The 16,685-nt window shown below is 41.2% G+C and overlaps 1 protein-coding gene across 1 annotated transcript in view; it reads right to left on the reverse strand.

Annotated features, from left to right (window-relative positions):
- The window catches only part of LOC146620904 (voltage-dependent N-type calcium channel subunit alpha-1B-like), a 149,221-nt gene that overhangs the window by 62,473 nt on the left and 70,063 nt on the right, over positions 1-16,685 (reverse strand). The window lies entirely within an intron of this gene.

The raw sequence follows: 16,685 nt of genomic DNA on the forward strand, positions 1-16,685 counted from the left end.
ATCGAGTATGCAGAAAAAGTAGAACTGGGCTGAAAGATCTATCGCTTTATCACCTATTCAGGTTGTAAATCGTGTTTTTAAAAAGTAACTAAGTAACTAAGTAATTAATTATTTTTGAAAATAAGTAATCAGTAAAGTAACGGGATTACTTTTTTTGGAGAAGTAATCAGTAATTAGTTACTGATTACTTTTTTCAAGTAACTTGACCAACACTGCTGATGACTAAAATTAGTATTGTATGACATTATACATAAGTGAGTACCTTGAAAGTGCATCACTCAAGAGTTGTCTGCCACACTTGACGTGATACCAGGGGATACAGGAAAATGTCTATTTCACAACTGATTGGAAGTGATTTCTGGACGTTCCTGGCTGTTGTTGGGTAAAATCAGTTGAAAGTGCCATAACAATAAACTTGGGAGTGATTGCTTTAGAATCAGAATCAGAATGGGTTTTATTGCCAAATGTTGAGCAGGTTTACAACATTAGGAAATTGCTGCGGTGCTTCAGTGCAAACATGCTGTCATAAATTGCGCTTAAATAGACATGAAAAAATAAAAGTAAGAATAAGAATTAAAAGTGCTACGTAGAAAGATATATACATGAGTGCAGGTGGTGATCAGTGCCAAAACATGGAATGATGCAGTGAACACAGCGTAGGGTCATGAGTTAGTGGCGGGGACAGTCGTACGTTTATTGTTCATGTGTCCAACAGCAGAGGGGAAGAAACTGTTCTTATGGCGAGAGGTTCTGGTGCAAATGGACCGGAGCCTCCTGCCTGAGGGGAGCAGGTCAAACAGACTGTATCCAGGGTGAGAAGGGTCAGCTGAGATCCGAGCTGCACGCCGCAGTGTCCTGGAGGTGTACAGGTCCTGCAGAGATGGGAGTCTACAGCCAATCACCTTCTCAGCAGAGCGCACAACACGCTGCAGTCTCTGTTTGTCCCTGATAGTGGCTCCAGCGTACCACACGGTGATGGAGGAGGTGAGGATGGACTCGATGATTGCGGTGTAGAATTGCATCATCGTCCGTGTTGGCAGGTTGAATTTCTTCAGCTGCCTCAGGAAGTACATCCTCTGCTGGGCTTTCTTGATGACGGAGGTGATGGTGGGCTCCCACTTCAGGTCCTGAGTGATGGTGGTACCCAGGAAGCGGAATGAGTCCACAGAGGTGATGGGGGTGTCAGTCAGGATGATGGGGGGGAGTGGGGCTGTGTGCTTCCTGAAGTCCACAGTAATCTCCACTGTCTTCTGGGCATTCAGCACCAGGTTGTTGTGGCTGCACCAGGACACCAGACGTTCAACCTCCCTCCTGTAGGCAGACTCGTCCCCGTCCGAGATGAGCCCAATAACGGTGGTGTCATCTGCAAACTTGATTAGCTTGACAGACTGGTGGGTGGAGGTGCAGCAGTTGGTGTACAGGGAGAAGAGCAGAGGAGAAAGAATGCTGTGTTCTTTCTCCCGGAGGGGAGCCGGTGCTGATGGTCCGAGAGTCCGAGACATTCTTTCCCAGCCTCACATGCTGCTTCCTGTCCGTCAGGAAGTCAGTGATCCACCGGCAGATGGGATCAGGCACATTCATCTGGGATGAGCATGAGCAGATTGCCACAGTCACCTGTAATTTTCAGAAATTATTTCCCCAGCAAGTACTATCAATCTCCAGCAACCACTCACAAGTTAGTGGTCAAATGTCAATGGACTAACTTTAACTAATGTTATCCAGAAGAAAGACAGCTTACATGCTAAAGCAGATATATTACTTAATTAAGTTATCACAACCTGGAGACAACATAAAACAACTATTTCTTGTTTTGTCCTCATGTGGAGTTTTGGGATCTATGTTGTGGTCTTGTTTATTGATATTAATGATTAGTGAGGAATCGCTGACTGCTGACACTAAATGGAGAGGAGGGACACTGAGGTATGGTATTCAGGAGAAAACTATGCTTTGGACTTCTGAGGAAAGTCTGACCCAAGTACTTCGTATAGAAATATGCCCATAGGCTATGAAAGAAAACCAAGAGTCAGGGAATGTCATTTATTATATTACAGTCTATCAAGTAAATGTAATAAATCTAAACAGATGTTATTCTTAATATAGCAACATTTCTTTGTATCGTCTTTTTTGATTTTTTGTTACAATACTTATTTGTCTCTTCTGCCCCTCAGTTTCTTCATCTCTGTAAAAACAAGCTAAGTGGAAAATGAGATATGCAGGAGAAGAAACAGAGAAGGGGAGGTCAAAAAAGAGAAGGTGGAGGTAGACAGAGAGACTTATAAAGACACAGAGAGAAAGACAGACTACTGAAATAACAGAGTGAGTCCACCCCAATTCAGCGTTGATTGGTGTCTCCCACACAGTGGAGGGGGAAGCTCTATTCTGCATTGCAGTGGCTGTCTGCATACCTTCCTGAGGTTATGTGTGTGTGTTTGTATATGTGTGTGCAGGTATGTCTAAATCTAATTTTTGTGGTTTTATATGTGTCTCTATATATCTGTCTCTCTGTGCATTACACAGAGTCTATATTAAACTTCTTAACTCATGCAGAACAAATATTTTCTTCTCTGGTAAAAAGAGGACATATAAAATAAAAATTTGCATATGCATAAAAACAGACCAGACTGTCCATGAAATGCTGCTACAGTATGTATGCAGATATACATTTTGTAGGTATACTTCAGGTAATTCAGTTCAATTCATTTTTATTTATAGAGTCACCTCAAGGTGCTTTACCTTGTAAGATAAAAGCCAACAATAACACAGAGGCAACCCCAAAAATTAGACAACACCCTTTAAGCAAGCACTTGGTGACAGTGGAAAAGAAAAACTGTCTGTAGCAGAAGTAGGCTATATATGGTAGAAATATGTTCTCTCTTTCTACAGTACCCTCGCTGCATCTGAGACATGATGTTTCAAATTTTTTGAGATATTTCACAAATGCAAGAAACCATTTCACTTTTCACAGTGTTAGTAGAGGCCAAAGTATTGCCATCCAGAGTAAGTAAGCATATAGCAATGAGCTTGCCTTTCCATGATGGCTCCTCCTCTTCCTCGGGTTTCTGCTGCCTGAGGTATTCACTGAGCGGTTGGTTGGGGCCATCTTACTGATGTATTTATGGATGTTCGTTGCCTCATCCTGGACTGTGGTACTGACGATCACTAGTCCCTGGCCTCCTGCCTTACGCTTAGCATACAGCCTCAGGGTGTTGGACTTGGGTTGAAACCCTCCATGCATGGTCAGGAACTTCCTGGTCTCGACGTCAGTGGCTTCTGTCTCCTCCTTTGGCCAGCTTATTATCCCAGCACAGTTCCTGATCATGGCAGGGCGTAGGTGTTTATAGCCCAGATCTTGTTCTTACTAGGGATGGACCCATCCAATATTACATATCGGTGTCATGTTTCGGCTGTGTGGCAGGCAGGAGAGTACCCAAACGCAAACTCACGGAGACAAAACGTAACCTCAAAACACAGCTTTAATGCTGGCATAAAGCGAAACACAAAAACAGTACTAAACTAAACTGGGAAAGCTAAACATAAAGTATACCAGGAACCACAGGGAGAATCACACACAGCTATGAGGGAGACTACGACACTGACAAAGAGAAACACAGAGCCTAAATACACAGAGGGATAACGAGGGAATGAGACACAGAAGGAGGGCACAGCTGGGAGAAATCAGGACTGACGAGACTTGTTTGTTTTTGGCCCACTTTGCACCAGAGAGAAGAAGGCAGCAGCTGAACAACAGCAGCACGTTTAAAATTAATAAGCTTTTGTTAGAATTTATTTAATATTACTTTGTACACCAGGATCCTTTTCTACGTAGCTGATGGCTGGTAACTGTGCAGGGGCGGGTCTAGCAAAGTTTTGCTAGGGGGGCCGATAGGGCATTAACAGGGAAAAGGGGGATACAAAGAAATATTTTTCTTTCTTATTCTCATTTAAAATGTCTAGCTTTTAATTAATAAATATCCGAATCTTACACCCAAAGTTTTAATCTGATGAAAAAATGTATGGTCCATACTGTATATAGTAACTATTAAGTCTAATATATACCCTAGTAAGCTATAGAACTTTTTCCTTTGGGAAGGTATCATCTGTGCAGTCTGCAATTCATTTGAAGAAATATGTTGAATCTATTTAATTATTGTAGAAATAAAATTAATTTCCATGCATTTTTTTTTACACGTGCATTAAAGTTTAAAATTACGTCAATTAAGCATCACAAGGCGGAGGGTGGTTCCCTATTTTTTTTGCTGGGAGTGGGCAACCCTATTAGTTAGGCTGTTTAATATTTCTACTTAGTACTCTTTAAAATACCAGAATAGGGAGGATGGTGTAGGTTTATTAAATTGATCAGTATTGCTGAACTATGAAATAGTTTGGGTGCAGTGTATTTTTTGCATACAGGTATAAGAGAATAGCTTTAGTGTTTTGTTTTTTAAAACTTGAGTATGAACTTATACAAAATGCAGCAAGATATTAAAAAACAGTTTTATTGATTAAAAAATACGGGAGTCATATCGGTTTCGGCAGATATTCAAATTTATGATATCGGTATTGGACAAAAAAAAGTGGTATCGTGCCATCTCTAGTTCTTACCATTCAGCTGACTCCTCAGGACTTGCCTGACCCTCTGGTGCGTCCGCCTTCCCTGCATGGCATCCGCAATCAGGCCTCGCCGACTTAAATATTGTACTGGGTCCTGTGTTTGGGGTTGTTGGTTGTGTGTTATGTTGAGCTGGCAGCGGGAGAGCTGCAGCTCTGGGTGTGGATGTACAGCAACAGTCAAAGTATTAATAAAGTATGCTGCAAAGCATGAACGTGCACCGGGGTCTGCTGTGGGTTTGTTACAGTAACATTGGACTCTTTTTGTTTTTTTGTTTTCCCTGTCTCTTGCAGAACCATGCAGTACCATTTTCTCTTTGTTTGTTTGTTGGAGTCTGTTTTTTAAATTGAGTTCTCCTGGCTTTTCTTTGCTACGATTTCCAGGTAGGAAGTTTTGGTCTTTTCCAGTTCTTGTTTTAAGTTTTGCACTTTCAAATATTTTTTTTTCATAAAGGGCTTCACTGGTGCAGAGTTTGGTTTTGAATGGAAAGTGTTAGGGTGATTGTGATAAACGTTGTCATTGTTGTACTTAAAGTTGTGGACCTTGTTTTAAACTGCATGGTCAAAGACATTCTTTTGTTTCCATGTGTCCCTGCCTGTTGGATGGTGGGGGAGGTTATGTTGTTTAACTGCAAGCACATTCTATGTAAGGTTCTGGTTTCCATATTTAGTAAGGGATGTTTACTTCCTGCCCTTTATAGGCTCACCTATGCTTGTATATGATGGATCGTTAAAGGAGTTGAGCCATATACAGGGGTAAGGGGAGATGACCCGTTTGTGATCAGTAGGAAGTCACACACACACACACACACACACACACACACACACACACACGCACACGCACACACTTTGGGGTTGGCTGGGATCAGATGAGGCGCTTTCGGCGCCGAGACCCTGATCCGACAGGCTCCCCTTGCAAGTTGAATTGCATCAATCTCTGATTGTCTTGCTTTGTTCACGGGAATAAGTCTCTGAGTCAGCGAGTCACAGTTCTTCCATTAAAAAAAAAAAAAACAACACAACAGAACAAAATATTTGTTTTACAGTATAATCACTATAATACTTTCAGAAATATAAATGATTGTTTACTGGCCCCAAATGTATTCTGCAGCAGGACAGTAACCCCAAACATACAGCCAAAGTCATTAAGAACTATCTTCAGTGTAAAGAAGAACAAGAAGTACTGGAAGTGATGGTATGGCCCCAACAGAGACCTAAGCTCAACATCATCGACTGGGTCTGGGATTATATGAAGAGAAAGAAGGATGTGAAGAAACCTACATCCACAAGAGATCTGTGGTTAGTTCTCCAAGATGTCTGGAACAACATACCAGCTGAGTTCCTTCAAAAACTGTGTAGAAGTGTACCTAGAAGAATTGATGCTGTTTTGAAGGTAAAGGGTGGTCACACAAAATATTAATTTGATTTACATTTTGCTTTTGTTCATTCACTGCAGTTTTTGATTGACAAAAACAAATGATTACCACTTTCATTTTTTGAAAGCATTCTTTGCTTACAGCATTTTTTCACACCTTCCTAAAATACATACATACATACCTACATTGCCCCCTGTGAACCACCTGTCCACCTGCTGGAGCAGTTTTATGGCCAAAACCAACTTTCACAGACAGGTAAGAGAGTGCAGATATTAACATTATTCGCATCACAGCAGATTCCTTTGTCACACAAGTCACCATTAAAACAGCACTCCCTGGCCCGATGATTACATGATGAGGACATTGTTGAAAAGATGATTCCAAGGAATTTGGTAGTGTGAAGATATTCTGGTTATTTAAAATTTGGAAAAAGAACCAACTATCCCGTTGGAGCTAATTTGCCTTTTTTTTTTTAATTTGGAAAAGAGATAAATGGTAAATGGCCTGTATTTATATAGCGCTTTACTAGTCCCTAAGGACCCCAAAGCGCTTTACATATCCAGTCATCCACCCATTCACACACTGGTGATGGCAAGCTACATTGTAGCCACAGCCACCCTGGGGCGCACTGACAGAGGCGAGACTGCCGGACACTGGCGCCACCGGGCCCTCTGACCACCACCAGTAGGCAACGGGTGAAGTGTCTTGCCCAAGGACACAACGACCGAGACTGTCCAAGCCGGGGCTCGAACCGGCAACCTTCCGATTACAAGGCGAACTCCCAACTCTTGAGCCACAATCGCCCCAGATACTGTCAGCTTGGTTATACCACAAGTATAAGTTAGACAAAATGGAGATATGAAAGAGATTCTAAAAGAGATATGAAAGAGTTTCTAAAATAGATAGTTGTAGCTTCAACTTTGACTGCAGTCATAGCTCATCCCAGCTTGCCCATACTGAATGAATTGATCTGACTTCCACTGGGGGTCTCCTGCATTCTCTGAGGCTCAGATTGTGCCCTTCAGATCTTTGCTCCTCCCCTTTGTGAGTGTGGACGCTTCATCTCTTTGCTCTTGAATGCTTTGCTTCTTATATTGATTTTTATTGATTTTTATGCTGATTTTTTCCCTTTTTTCCGTGTGAGCTTACCTGCGATAACTTCTGGACACTTGTAGATCATTAGGACTACAGTGTTCTTAACAGAAACAGCAACATTTTATGGTTACCTTGTCCTCAGCGCTCCGTGTGTCTGTGGCCTAGACACAGCTGAAGCCTGATTACAGCGTCTGGGCACCGAGCAGCCTCAATAGCCTGGAAAGGTGCTAACCGCTAGGCTAACTAGCAACAAGATGCCTTCCCTCTCCACAGATGACTACCACAGCCTCCTGCAGAAGATTGCAGTACTGGAGACAAAAATTCATCGCTTAGAAGTAAACGTGGAGGTAAATGGACTGTGTGGAAATGAAACAACCTTGCCTTTGATTCAAAACAATGGCGATGAGCAAGCTAGTACACAGCTAAGGAGCACAGATAACATGACCAAGAAAGTAGACTCTGTGCATTATTATAAATCCTCAAGTGATAATCCCCCCTTAGACTGTCTTGGTGCAAAACCAAGACATAAATCATGTCTCCTGGAAGGGGGAGGACGTATCACAGGCAGGGCACAGCGAGCTGAAATCTCTGAAACCGACTGGCCTTCACTTCCTACGAGACAGAGAAGCTCTTCTACCCCTGTATACGGGAGGAAACAGGACTGGACAACCGTGAATAGGAAGGTTAACAACAAACCTCCAAAACAACTGAATGTGAAACTGCAGAACAGATTTGCTCCACTATCAAAGGACCCTGGATCTATATCGGACAACCATCCATCTAAAAGCAGCGAAATAAGGTCTGAAAATCTGTTGAAAAGTGAAAGGCCACAGGGAAAGCTAAAGGCTAGGCCTGAAACTCTGATTGTGGGTGACTCTGCCGTAAAGGATGTACAAAGGATGTGCGGTAAGAACACTAAAGTCCTCTGCTTTCCTAACGATATGGTCAACAACCTGAAGGAGAGAATTCTTCAAATTGCAGATGAATATCCAACTGTGACAAACATTGTCCTGCATACAGGGTCAAACGATGTGTCCAAACAACAGTCGGAGGTTCTGAAACGGGACTTTCAGAACCTCCAATAAATACTGTAAACTCTCTGAATGCAGCTGTATTCATCAGTGGACATGTACCGCCGGTCAGAGGAGGAGACGAGAGATTCAGCAGGTTGTTTACACTGAATAAATGGCTTATATCAGCATGTGCTGACCACTCAGTGCACTTTATCGACAACTTTAATATTTTTTGGGAACGCAGGCATCTGTTCAAAGCAAATGGATTTAATTTTAACAAGTCAGGGGTGAAACTGTTCACCTCCAACTTGTTTTATTCCATACGTCATCCATCCGTGCTTGGTGCCAAGGCTGAGATAAACGAGGAGTTATCTCATAAAGAGGAACAAACAGTACTCCAAGAACAGACAAAGCCCAGCAGAAACCTTGAGGAGGAGCTCCATTTGCCCCCACCCGGGAAGAGCCTCAGAAAGGAGAGACATCCATGGCATCTGAGAAAGAGCCTCAGAAAGGAGAGACATCTAAGGCAATAAGAGGGGTCCCTATTTGCCTCCAACTCTCTCAACAACAACACCAACGACCAGGACAAGGGACCACGACCTTCCCCAGTCCCCCAAACCCCTGACAGGCCATCACCCTCCTCCCCCTCCCTTTCTCCCTCCTCCCCACACCTGAAATTCACTGAGGAGATGATGGAGCGGGTCAATGCTGGGCTCAGATCTACCCCCCGTCCCAATCCCTTTTTGTCCCCCATAAACTCCCCACCAGAGCGGCCAAAGGTTTGCCATCGAGCCCCACCCTCAACAGAGCAATCGAAGTCACATTGCCCAGCCTCGCCCCCCTTAGTTCCTCTTCATGCCCTGTCTCCGCAGTCTGATGCGTGATGTGTGAAGGGTCCGGGCTGTGAGGATTATGGCAGTGATGACTTTTCCCAGGAGAAGCTGGGACCCTGTTTACTAGAAGGTTTTAAAATTTCTGTACTTTTAGGTGACAGGAGACATGTGGCCTGGTCAAAACACAGAGAGCTGCACTCTAAAAGATCTTTAAATATAGTAAACATACCTTGTGTGCCACAGACTGCTCCCAAACACGAGGGGACAAGTAATACCTCTAAAACACTTAAGTTGGCTTTATTAAACATTAGATCTCTAGCTGGGAAAACATTTTTAATTAATGATTTAATCACTGAGCACAGCCTTGATTTTATGTTTTTAACTGAAACTTGGTTGGACCAAAGTAACAGTGGAGCTGTTCTCATCGAGACGACCCCTCCTAACTACAGTTTTATCAGTGAGGTCAGGGCGAGCAGGAGAGGAGGAGGGGTCGCTGTCTTATTTAATGAATCATTTCAATGTAAGCAGCTATCTCCTGGAAGTTTTCAGTCTTTTGAATATGTGGCTTTACAGCTGAAGGCCCCATCCAAAGTTGTGTTTCTTAATGTTTACAGGCCTCCCAAATACTGCACAGACTTTTTTAATGACCTCAGTGAACTGCTGTCTGTGATCTGTGTTGATTTTGACTGTGTAATTATTACTGGGGATTTTAACATTCATGTGGACAACCCTCAGGACAAAGGGACTAAAGACCTGAGTAACACTCTGGGCAACTTTGGGCTGACTCAGCATGTAACAGAGGCCACACATAATAGAGGACACACTCTTGACCTACTGATCTCCAAAGGCCTGAGCATTTCAAAGGTTACTGTGTCTGATGTGGGCGTGTCTGATCATTACTGTGTTTTCTTTGAAAGTAAAATCTCAGCCCACACAAATATATCAACAACAGTGATCACAAAACGGTGTATAACTGAACACAGTAGTGCAATTTTTAACCAGGTCTTCCCATTAACACCTGACCTGTCCAGAGGGTCAGTCAATGAGCTCGTCAATAGCTTCAATGCTAACATGTTAAATGTAATGGACACTATTGCTCCCATTAAGGTGAAGGTTATCTCTGGAAGGAAAAAGTCTCCATGGAGAAACTCCACACTGGTGAAAAATGAAAAAAGAGAGTGTAGGAAAGCTGAGCGCAGATGGAGAAAAACAAACCTCCAGGTTCATTATGACATTTATAAAGAGAAACTTCACAATTATAATTTACAACTGAGGAATGCAAGGAGGTCCTACTTCTCTGACATCATCACTAAAAACAGCCATAATGCTCGGGTCTTATTTTCTACAGTTGACAGGCTAACAAACCCTCCTGTGTCAGTGGCAGCTGAACTTCATTCGACCATGGCCTGCAATGACTTTGCCAAATTCTTCACTGAAAAAATCCAAAAAATTAGACAAGCAATTGGTACATCAACAGCAGATCCAGGATATGTACTGTGTCCACCAAAAAACTGTTTAAACACCATGAAACAGTTTCACCCTATTAACAGCAAAGACCTGGAGGACATCTTAGGTCAACTGAACTCCTCCTCCTGCTGTTTAGATGTCCTGCCAACAAGTTTTTTCAAAAAGGTCTCAAAGACTTTAGAGTCAGACCTGTTACAGATCGTCAACTTTTCTTTATTATCAGGTGTGTTTCCAGAATCACTAAAAACTGCTGTAATCAAACCTATACTGAAAAAGGACAATCTTGACAAGACACAAATGAACAACTACAGGCCGATCTCAAATCTCCCGTTTTTAAGTAAGATCATTGAAAAAGCAGTTTCTCAACAGCTCAGTTACTTCTTAAAACAGAATAATTGCTACGATGCCTTCCAGTCAGGTTTTAGACAGAACCACAGCACTGAAACCGCTCTGACCAAAGTGTTCAATGACATATGTCTGAATACAGACAGTGGAAAAATGTCAGTCTTAGTTTTACTGGATCTCAGTGCAGCATTTGATACAGTTGACCACAACATATTACTCAAACGACTGGAGAACTGGACAGGTCTTTCAGGAACTGTACTAAACTGGTTCAAAACATACGTAGAAAACAGGAAATACTTTGTATCAATAGGTAACTTCACATCTGAGCAGACAAGTATCACATGTGGAGTTCCCCAAGGTTCCATCTTGGGACCCCTTCTGTTTAACATCTACATGCTCCCACTGGCACAGATTATAAACAACAACAAAATAAACTATCACAGCTATGCAGATGACACACAAATATATATCACAATGTCACCAGGAGACCGAGGCCCTGTACAGGCTCTTGGTAAATGCATTGAGGAAATCAATGACTGGTTGTGCCACAATTTTCTCCAGCTAAACAAAAACAAAACTGAGGTAATAGTCTTTGGCGCCAAAGAAAAACGATTACAGGTCACCAGAGAACTTCAATCTATACATCTAAAAACCACAAACCAGGCGAGAAATTTGGGTGTAGTGATGGATGCAGACCTAAACTTAGAGAAACACATTAAGACAATAACAAAGTCAGCTTACTATCACCTCAAGAATATTTCAAGGATAAAAGATCTGATGTCTCAACAGGACCTGGAAAAACTAGTCCATGCATTCATCTTTAGTAGGCTTGATTACTGTAACAGCATCTTTACAGGTCTACCTAAAAAATCAGTCAGACAACTACAGCTCATTCAGAACTCTGCTGCTCGAGTCCTCACGAAGACCAAAAAAGTGGACATCAGTCCAGCTCTGAGGTCCTTACACTGGCTGCCTGTCCGTCAGAGGATAGACTTTAAAGTTCTGATGCTGGCCTATAAAGCTCTGAATGGTTTAGGACCAAAATACATCAATGACCTCCTGACCCAGTATGAACCATCCAGATCCCTCAGGTCATCTGGATCCGGTCTTTTATCAGTTCCCAGAGTCAGAACCAGACACGGAGAAGCTGCATTCAGCTTTTATGCTCCTTATATCTGGAACAAACTCCCAGAAAGCCTCAGATCAGCTGAAACACTCAGTTTATTTAAATCCAGGTTGAAGACTCACCTGTTCTCAGCTGCATTTGAATAAAGCACCAAATCCACACTTTAAGCTTAAATTTCAAAACTTACATTAACTACTGATTTTATCTACTGTTCTGATTTTATCTGTTTTGATTTTATATACTGTTGTTTGTTTGTTTGTTTGTTTGTTTGTTTGTTTGTTTGTTTGTTTGTTTGTTAATTAGTTAGTTTATTTGCTTGTTTTAATCAATTTTAAATCATGCTTTTTATTTGTTCTTGTTTCTAATGTCTCTGTAAAGCACTTTGAATCACCTTGTTGTTGAATTGTGCTATACAAATAAACTTGCCTTGCCTTGCCTTTAAACAATGACAACCCCGCACGGCGATGTCAGACTGCATTCGTCACCTTCCATGTTACAAGTAACTATAAAGCTATGTGACAGTTTCTATGGCAGGAAACAGACAACATAATCATAGAGAGGAGCTATGTGTCCCTGAATGCTTTTGTCAAGCCTTTATGTCCGCTTATACAGTACCGATGTACAGGATAAGTATGTTAGGAAAATATAAAAGGATATTAACAAGAGACAATGAAATTAAATGAAAAAAAGTCTAAAAACACTCTTCTCACCTTAAAACAATGTGCACCTAACAAAGTGATTGTAATCTCCATCAAAGTTCTTACCATTTTAAAGTGTATGCCACGTCAAGAAACACTTGTATTACTTAGCTTACATCACAAAATTGTTTTTAGTGATATAATGTACAAATATGCTACTAATACTACTATACTAATACAACTACAGCTGCTGTAAATAAACAGGATAGGAATTGGCAAGCAAATTTTGCCAGTGATCACAGTACCTGGACGGGGTTCTGTTCATTTTCCTTTGTTTTTATTTCTTTGTAAACTCCAGGTAGCTGGCCATTGGCTGGAGATTGAATGTGTCGGGGCCCAAGGCTGACTGAGCCACCGCTTACATCCTGGTTCCAACTGGACAGGCTGAAATGTATTGACTTTTGTATAGTATTTTTCTCTCTCTTATTTTCTTTACTAAATGTACCTGTATATTGGGCGACCGTGGCTCAGGGGGTTGGGAAGCGTATCTGTAACCCGAAAGTCGCCGGTTCGATCCCCGGGCTCTCTGTCCTGGTCGTTGTGTCCTTGGGCAAGACACTTTACCCTACTTGCCTACTGGTGTTGGCCAGAGGGGCCGATGGCGCGATATGGCAGCCTCGCTTCTGTCAGTCTGCCCCAGGGCAGCTGTGGCTACAACCGTAGCTGCCTCCACCAGTGTGTGAATGTGAGAGTGAATGAATAGTGGCATTGTAAAGCGCTTTGGGTGCCTTGAAAAGTGCTATATAAATCCAATCCATTATTATTATTTACTTGTTTGAAATAAATTAACAAACAAACAAGCAAACAAACTGGACCATGCTTGTTGTTGTTGTGTAATAAAGTAGAAGAGCTAGTTAATTATTTTAATTATTATCTTCCTTTAAAAGAACAGACCTGGTATTTATACAGGTGGAAGTCTTTTTCTTTTAATAACTTTTCTTCTGTTTAGACCAGAAATGCAGGCAAGAGGCTATATTTAGGATTTGTTTGTTTTGTTTTTTTTGTCTGTGTCCCCCTGAAGTTTTCAACCTTGAGAGATAATTAAACTTGCTTGTTTGTGACTAGAAACCACACTGTAGGAGTGGAAATGAAAGGAAATGAGCCACTGAAACATGTTTCTTTGATCAGGTTAAAAAACAAAAATGGTGTAAATGGCTTTAAGCTGCTTCAGTCACATTGTGGATATACCTAAACCTGCCTACTTTCAGAACTTACAAAACAGCAAGAATAAAAACACAAAACTAGAAAAAAGACATTAAAAAAATATCTCCATTGTGAAATAAACAAATGAATGACTCTGGCATGCTGACTTGCTGTCCAACTTAGGTAAAAAAAAGAAGTCAACACATTATAGCATTCAAATATACAGGGAGTGCAGAATTATTAGGCAAATGAGTATTTTGTCCACATCATCCTCTTCATGCATGTTGTCTTACTCCAAGCTGTATAGGCTCGAAAGCCTACTACCAATTAAGCATATTAGGTGATGTGCATCTCTGCAATGAGAAGGGGTGTGGTCTAATGACATCAACACCCTATATCAGGTGTGCATAATTATTAGGCAACGTCCTTTCCTTTGGCAAAATGGGTCAAAAGAAGGACTTGACAGGCTCAGAAAAGTCAAAAATAGTGAGATATCTTGCAGAGTCAAAATTGCAAAGCTTCTGAAGCGTGATCATCGAACAATCAAGCGTTTCATTCAAAATAGTCAACAGGGTCGCAAGAAGCGTGTGGAAAAACCAAGGCGCAAAATAACTGCCCATGAACTGGGAAAAGTCAAGCGTGCAGCTGCCAAGATGCCACTTGCCACCAGTTTGGCCATATTTCAGAGCTGCAACATCACTGGAGTGCCCAAAAGCACAAGGTGTGCAATACTCAGAGACATGGCCAAGGTAAGAAAGGCTGAAAGACGACCACCACTGAACAAGACACACAAGCTGAAATGTCAAGACTGGGCCAAGAAATATCTCAAGACTGGTTTTTCTAAGGTTTTATGGACTGATGAAATGAGAGTGAGTCTTGATGGGCCAGATGGATGGGCCCGTGGCTGGATTGGTAAAGGGCAGAGAGCTCCAGTCCGACTCAGACGCCAGCAAGGTGGAGGTGGAGTACTGGTTTGGGCTGGTATCATCAAAGATGAGCTTGTGGGGCCTTTTCGGCTTGAGGATGGAGTCAAGCTCAACTCCCAGTCCTACTGCCAGTTTCTGGAAGACACCTTCTTCAAGCAATGGTACAGGAAGAAGTCTGCATCCTTCAAGAAAAACATGATTTTCATGCAGGACAATGCTCCATCACACGCGTCCAAGTACTCCACAGCGTGGCTGGCAAGAAAGGGTATAAAAGAAGAAAAACTAATGACATGGCCTCCTTGTTGACCTGATCTGAACCCCATTGAGAACCTGTGGTCCATCATCAAATGTGAGATTTACAAGGAGGGAAAACAGTACACCTCTCTGAACAGTGTCTGGGAGGCTGTGGTTGCTGCTGCACGCAATGTTTATGGTGAACAGATCAAAACACTGACAGAATCCATGGATGGCAGGCTTTTGAGTGTCCTTGCAAAGAAAAGTGGCTATATTGGTCGCTGATTTGTTTTTGTTTTGTTTTTGAATGTCAGAAACGTATATTTGTGAATGTGGAGATGTTATATTGGTTTCACTGGTAAAAATAAATAATTGAAATGGGTATTTATTTGTTTTTTGTTAAGTTGCTTAATAATTATGCACAGTAATAGTCACCTGCACACACAGATATCCCCCTAAAATAGTTAAAACTAAAAACAAACTTAAAAACTACTTCCAAAAACATTCAGCTTTGATATTAATGAGTTTTTTGGGTTCATTGAGAACATGGTTGTTGTTCAATAATAAAATTATTCCTCAAAAATACAACTTGCCTAATAATTCTGCACTCCCTGTATACACGAATTAATGTTGAGTAAGAAAATATTCTGCCAATTACTTTGCAACAACAACAAATTACTAGGGTCTTTGAGGGACAGTCTGACTTGTTTTCAAAAAGAAACTGTGAGGTAGATTTGATAATAGGAGGGGAAAGTTTACATTAAGAGTAAGGACAGAGTCAATCCACAATGCTATGTCTTAAAAAAAATCACCTTAACTGCTGGAAGCTGGAAAATTAACATGAATGCCACTCTGTGAGTCCATCCTTAATTTGCAAGATATGTGAAGACAGTGCAAGGGGTACTGTGAGACCTGCATTCAAATGTGACACACAAGATTTCTGCACTGGCTTTTTAATACAATCAACAAATTTACTGATGAATTTTTAAATTATCTGAAAGCATAGTTCTATTCTAGTTCAGCTAGGCATCTTTAGTGTTAATGCTCATATTCAATTATGTTTTAAAGCTGTGTTACTGAAAAGAGCTTCAGAAATGAAGTTAAAAATGACATAAAGTGTAAGAGTAACAGTGCAATGTGCTCAGCATCACATATGGGAGAAGAAAAGTTGTAATCAGGAGTAACAGTCTGACAGCCTGTGTGCTCCCTGATTAAAACAATATTATTTGCTCTGTACACCATATTTGCACACATTTTGAAATCACATGCAATGCTTTTGAAGACCGTTTGAGGACTTCAACACAACTTTTTATATATATAAAACAAATCTGAATAACAGAACAGATTTTAACTATAGCTGACTTAAAATTGTGATTAATTATACTTTACAAAACTAGTGATTTATGACTCCCCCCGTTAATAAAAAAAACACAAAAAAAACCAAAACGTAAAAGCGTAAATCCTAGTATCTGTTTGTGACTGCTGTTTAGTGCTGAGAAGGCTTAGCTGTATTTGTAAATTACAATGATGTAAGAAAAATTTGCGAAAAGAATTATCAGCAAAGCTGTAAGCTGCCAAACAAAACCACCAAGCTAAAAGAAAACAACACAAATAGAGAAACTGATATTAGAGTCACACTAGGAAAAACAGTAGTTGGACGCCACAGCACAACCAAAATTAGATCCTTCAGCTGTTCAAAATCCCACTAGGCTGGCCGACATGATAAATGTTGGGCAGGGCTGTGAGTACTCAGACTGTGTTTTTTTGGAACACAATATGGACAAGATCTTGGAGAAATTCATGGCTCTGCAATATGGATAA

This window comes from Diplotaxodon limnothrissa, linkage group LG12 (assembly GCF_057381915.1).
Source record: "Diplotaxodon limnothrissa isolate DT_005_m linkage group LG12, D_limnothrissa_male_GT1.1, whole genome shotgun sequence".
NCBI lineage: Eukaryota > Metazoa > Chordata > Actinopteri > Cichliformes > Cichlidae > Diplotaxodon > Diplotaxodon limnothrissa.